This window comes from Schistocerca serialis, chromosome 1 (assembly GCF_023864345.2).
Source record: "Schistocerca serialis cubense isolate TAMUIC-IGC-003099 chromosome 1, iqSchSeri2.2, whole genome shotgun sequence".
Taxonomy (NCBI): Eukaryota; Metazoa; Arthropoda; class Insecta; order Orthoptera; family Acrididae; genus Schistocerca; species Schistocerca serialis.
This window is the reverse complement of record NC_064638.1, coordinates 118813935-118820577: the sequence shown is the minus strand read 5'-3', so window position 1 is coordinate 118820577 and position 6643 is coordinate 118813935.

Here is a 6643-nt window from a genome sequence, read left to right as displayed (position 1 = left end):
AGTGCATCAAACTGCTGTTGACCTCCTCTTCACCCAGGCACGTGTGACCAGCCATGCAGTCACTGGCAGCCTAAGGCAGAATTCACAGTGGCACCGACAATGAGCATCAGGCACTATCACCAGTAGATACCCGATAACATCTACTGACAGCTTCGTCACAGTACATCTGATCTCCTTCGTAATTTTTGGGAGGGATCAGGACGGTTAGACTACGAAATACCCTATTCCGTTAAGGAGACCAGAATCTACACTGAAGAGCAAAAGAAACTGGTACGCCTGCCTAATATCGTGTAGGGCTCCCATGAGCATGCCGATGTGCCGCAACACGACGTGCCGTGGACTTGAATAATGTCTGAAGTAGTGCTGGAGGGAACTGACATCATGAATCTTGGAGGACTGTCCATAAATCCGTAAGAGTGTGAGGAGATGGAGATCTCTTCTGAACAGCATGTTGCAAGGCATCCCAGCTATCCTCAATAATGCTCATGTCTCGGGAGTTTGGTGGCTAGCGGAAGTGTTTAAACTCAGAAGAGTGTTCCTGGAGATACTCTGTAACAATTCTTGACTTGTGGGGTGTCGCATTGTCCTGCTGGAATTTCCCAAGTCCGTCAGAATGCACTATGGACATGAATGGGTGCAGGTGATCAGACAGGATGCTTATGTATGTGTCACCTGTCAGTGTCATATCTCGATGTACCAGAGATCCCTTATCACTCCAACCAAACATGCCCCACACCATTACAGAGCTTCCACCAGCTTGAACAGTCCCCTGCTGACATGGAGGTCCTACAGGTTCATGAGGTTGTCTCCATACCTGTACACGTTCATCTGCTCGATAAAATTTGAAACGAGACTCGTCCGACCAGGCAACACGTATCCAGTCACCAACAGTCCAATGTTGGTGTTGACAGGCCCCGGCGGGGCGTCAAGCTATGTGTCATGCAGTCATCCAAGACGTCTTGAATGTCGGATGCTGTAGTTTCTCCTGGACGCTGTGCCCTGCACTTTAATTTATCTTCAGCCTTTCACTTCTGTCGTTGTGTGTCGCCGAAATACTTGTGCAGTTCCGCCTGGAATACTTCCCAGCTTGTGAACTTATCCGAGTTGTCCTCATACCATTGCTTGGCAGTGCCCCCCGAGTAGGAAAATACGTTAGCCAAACACACGGTGTCATCCCATTTGCTAAATCTGGTTCTACACTCATATATCTTCAGCCACTTGTTTGGATCTCGGCCATCGTCACCAGAGAACCCGGAAGGATGTCTCATGTGGTGGTACGCAGTTGCTGTCATCGTAACGTCCTCTCCTTCTTCTATCTCTGGTAGATTGTGATCTGTTGAATATGGCTCGAACTCTGGTTTCTCGCTACGTAAACGGCGGCTCTGTCGTGGCCTGATGGGAGCCAATGTGTCGTCGATAATGTGCGCTATCACCAGCTCCAATACCCAGCGTATCCACCAGAATAATGTCACGTAGAAGAAGGTGTAATTTGCTGAATGACGAACACTAACTTCACTTAACGATGGCTTATTCAGCACTTGCACGGAGTGAACTGCCTCCCGCCAGAACACATACAGTATATATACAGCTACAGAACATTCCAGTACAATGATTCTTGACATTTGTGGATACTTCTAGAATGTACTCGAACCAAATACAGAAATTAAAGTTTACAGTCCCAGTGAGTTTTGAACTCACAACCCTCCATGCAACAGTTTAACATCACAACCACTACACCACGGTGCTACTCAGCTTCTTCTGCGACTACATATATGTAAATTAAATACTTATTTATTTGGCAATATGATAGCTGAACCTTATTGCCAAAAATAATGTACTACCTCTTTACTAACAAATCACAGCTCAGTCTTCCAATACAAGGTTCGCTACCGAAAAGCAGAAAAATCTTAATGTTGGGCTGAATAACTTATAAAGTGAAATAGGTTAAAACTTCTTTTTACAACAGGTATCTTTCTCATACTACAATCTTGTGCTTAAATATATGACTTATCTGAAATCAAGTCAGAATTCCTTCAGCACATCAAAGCAACCACGTTTCTCAGTTCAGTCCCAAATTTCATCAACATGTCTTCATTTCATTAAAATTATTCAATATCCTTAAGTGATCAAGAATTTCTTTTTAAATAATTTTTTCATCAGACAGCTTGAAATATAGCAAGCATATTTATGTATGAAACAAAATGGAATATAGTTCTTAGGTCTTAACATTGATTCACACTTCTAATGCATGCGATCTCAGAAATGAGTTTGTATTTATCCATGATAATATGGTTATCCAGTCTTCGATGATAATTAACTCCTCTGCGATATAAAATATAAACCATCGTTATATGACATTTATTTATAAATACATTAGAGTTATGACAGTTAGACTCACTGTTCCAAGGATATTATGAATAAGACATTTCATAGTAGAACATCATTCTTGAAGTAAAAGTTGAAGACATTGTAATGCATAGCTGTAGCACAAGTGAGTCATCCCTATGTACAGATACATAGCACAAAATGAAGATCGATAGCCCCCTTTCATGTAAATATAGCTGAACTACGCATATTGTAGACATCTTACGGAAACCATAATTAAAATTAAATACTGTCTCCCTGAGAAAGAAATAACTATTCCCCAAATCAAGATAATTAGTGTTACAAAAGTAACAAAAAATTGTTTCATAGAATTGGCTCTACAACTTAAAAACACTACATTTTGGTCATAATCATAGAACATCTGAAGAAGCTTCAGTTATTATAGTATTACAAGATTGTAAATAGATTCTGGCTGTTATGGGGGCAGGACAGAGTGTGAGACAGGGACGGAGGGCATAGTCAGCTCTGACGAATATAAGCACCCTGTGGAAAATATGTTTTAGAAACCAATCAACTGTAGAATGTGCTGTTATCACATGCCCATTCCTCTCTCCACAAAACATTTCCCATCGTCCCATATCGGAACTGGCTTTCATAACTGAGTACAACCCAAGTGACCAGATTGGGCGATATTTTGCCATTTGGGCCACTAATGATGGAATTATGAGTAAATTTTTTAAAGTCATACCACCATCGCCGTTTGGGCGAAATTTTTTTTTCGATCAACACAATTTTTGGACAACACAGGCAAATCCAATTGTATTTTTATGCACTGATCTTAATTTAATGTTGTTTGTAATGATGTTTACCTACCTTACGAAATACTGAAATACTATAACCTTAAAGTTCTATTAGTCTCCAAATAACGACTACAGTGCTAACATTAAACTGCTTAAGGCAGATAATTAGGCTGTTATAGTGATGCACACATATTTTTAACTTACCATAACGCTTGTGGACGAATCAAAAGCGGTTTTCGTCTCCTCCCTGCTACGAACTTACTCATAATCAAAAACTGACACAACAGCACACAGAACAAAATCGATGAACAACAACTGCGAGTAGGAACTGAACAAAACTACAACTGACCTTCATTAAGGGCAACAATGTATGGTAATTGGTGTTGGCTAAAGTATGGATGGGCGATATCTGATAGTGATATAGGTAAATCGATAGTTTAATCTGTCAGTGGCCTTGTGGGCTATCGATAGCACATATCCATGTTTCATCATATGATTGAAAATCAAAATATCTTTCAGTTTCACTACACGGCAACCATGTCATGTGCAATTTCATTTAGGTGACAGGGGGGTTCGGAACCCCTGGAGCCCCCATTTGGCTACATCTTCAGCACGATGAATGCCATAATACCTCTGCGTTTGGAGACGAGAGCTGCTTTGAGGCTTTCTGTATTAAAAAGACTCTGAATCCACGTGAATGGGCTATGCCTGTCTCAAAAAGAAAGCGGCGTGTACTGTACATCCTTTCCTCAGTTACTGGATTAACCAGACAGATTTTATGAATATATGAGATGAAGAGAGAAATGTCCTGCTACGTAGATGAGATACTATGTGCCGACATTGGAACGCAAGATTACAAAGATTCTGCACAGCTTCAAATAAAATCAGGAAAACAGACTTACCAGTACGTCAGTTAACCTTCAATGGTTGTCATTCAGCGTACATGTGAAAGACAAATATAAATTTTAGAATTAGATAGTTGCACACATAAAGCACTGAGAGATGGATTCATCTACACCACCACATTTGCAAACCATTTCATGTAACAGAATCACTACCCCACTGGCATAAAAACACCAGTAAGCAGTAATAGTAATTTGTAAACAGCTACTGCCCACTGGCTACAACCCAAAACAGATCCACTATAGTGACAGTAAGTATAAAGAACGCCACCCTTCTCACTTGAACAAATAGTTTTTTAGGTTATAATTTACGCCTAAAATTTCCGATAAGAAGTTTGCCTGCTTGTGATTTCAAATGAAGCTTCAATTTCAGTGTGTACACTCCAAACCGTATCACGATTATGAAATTTGTTATCCTCAGGATATCACGAAATCCCTTCTTGGACTAAGGTTAACAACTTCTCACATTCCACATTCGAGTGTGAGAATCTCGTCCAATTTGACAGAAGAAAACAAATATTTGAATTTCACAGATTGTTGTCTGATGTCTGTACGTTCGGGCGATGAGGTGGCTGCATTGTGACCAAAAACGTCCGCGGGACCGCTACGGTCGCAGGTTCGAATCCTGCCTCGGGCATGGATGTGTGTGATATCCTTAGGTTAGTTAGGTTTAAGTAGTTCTAAGTTCTAGGGGACTGATGACCTCAGATGTTAAGTCCCATAGTGCTCAGAGCCATTTGAACCATTTTTTGAACCAAAAACGTAGTTGTGTACAAATTTGAAAATATCGCCCATCTTGGGCTGATGCTGGTCGTCGGTGCAATCCACCAATATCGGTGCCACTGTGACCATAGCTTTAATGCAGCATTCGCAGTGGCACCAACAAAGGGCTTCAGATGCCATCACCAGAGGTCATCTGACAACATCGGCTGACAGTTTGGTCACAGCGAGTCCGATATTCTTCGTCAATTTTTGACGCCGTCGAGAGCGTTATGTTAGGTTGGAATAAGTTCTATGTATGAAGCAGCGGAGATTTTAAGCTCCAATGTTGGTATGGATATCATGTCGCCTCTTTGGTTGGAGACGAGTGCTACAGTGTGGAGTTTGCTATTAAAAAGAATCCTAATTCATGTAAATGATCCGTATCTGACTCGAAAAGAATATGGCGGGTACTGCACACTCTGCCCTCAGTTACTGGAATCAGCAGACAAGTTTTACGAATGTACGAGATGAAGTATGCCATGCCATAAAAGTTAGAAACGCTTTTACTTTGTGATCCCACTTTCCTTCTCCCACCACTGTTTAGCGTCAGAAGGGCTCTACATTTAAAGCCAACATGCTGTATTCGACGTTTTTCATATTTATACATTACATTATGAAAATATGTAGTTTCAATGAAACTTTATGTTAAGAATCCCTTTGGGGCCAAAGAATAAACATAGGAAGAAAAATATAATAATTTTTTTCAAAATCTATCTTTATTGTCACAGAAGGCAATCATATGGTAAAAACAATAACATTTGAATTCCATAATAAAATATTTTGGGTGGTTTCAAAGTGAAACCACTGGGACATTTAGATGGTTTGAGTGGCTACAATTTTTGTGACATTCAGTGAAACAGTTTTTTGTTTTCGTTGTACATAAACCAACATTGCATGTTTTACACTTCAATCTTGAGGGATGTGGTCCTTTAGGAGTTCTATAGTTTGCAGTTAGTCGGGATGGTCCTCTTCCTGGCAAAAAGATGTTCAAATGTGTGTGAATTCCTAAGGTACCAAACTGCTGAGGTCATTGGTCCCTAGATTTGCACACTACTTGAACTTATGCTAAGAACAACACACACACACCCATGCCTGAGGGAGAACTCGAACATCCAGCAGGAGGGGCCATGCAATCTGTGACATGGCGCCTCAAACTGCGCAACCACTCCATGCAGCTCTTTCTGGCATATGAGACGCATTTTTATAGAGCTTTTCTGGTGCAACGAATGACTTCAGTCTGTTCTGCTTGATCTAGGACCTCTTGCGGTTAGGAGATGATGAAGATGCTCCAACTAGACCAGCAATTACAGAGAGTCTGAACTGCTTCAAGGATATTTGCTCATTATTGCAATGTTCGTTATAAATGATGTAGGAATTTACAACAGTGACGCCAAGAAAGTGCCACAAAATTCTGTGCCACTACTTTCTGCTCTTTCTATCAATCTCATAGACCGATTTTAGCATTTCAGATTTGTCCGCAAGCCCAATATAGGCATTGTAGTCCTTTACAACATCTGAGCATGAAATTTCTGCACAGGTACCATCTTAGCATTATCGAGAAGCTGTGCTTACATTTTCAATATTGTGTAAATTTGAAAGAAACTGTACTGGTTTGCGATGTTTCCAAATCATTGCTGCGATAACATGGCTGCTGCATCGAAACTGGAATTCTCCCCTGGACATGTGCTTTTCATTTTCAAAGTCTTTTGGGAACCCAACTTTCTTTTCTCACCGTTCCATAGGCATATATTCCTTGTTTCCTCGAATCAAGCATGAGGGACACAGAAGGAAAATAATTATCAAAATACAACTTGTGATATTTTCTTGCTAGTACTGAGCTAAGATGTTTTACAA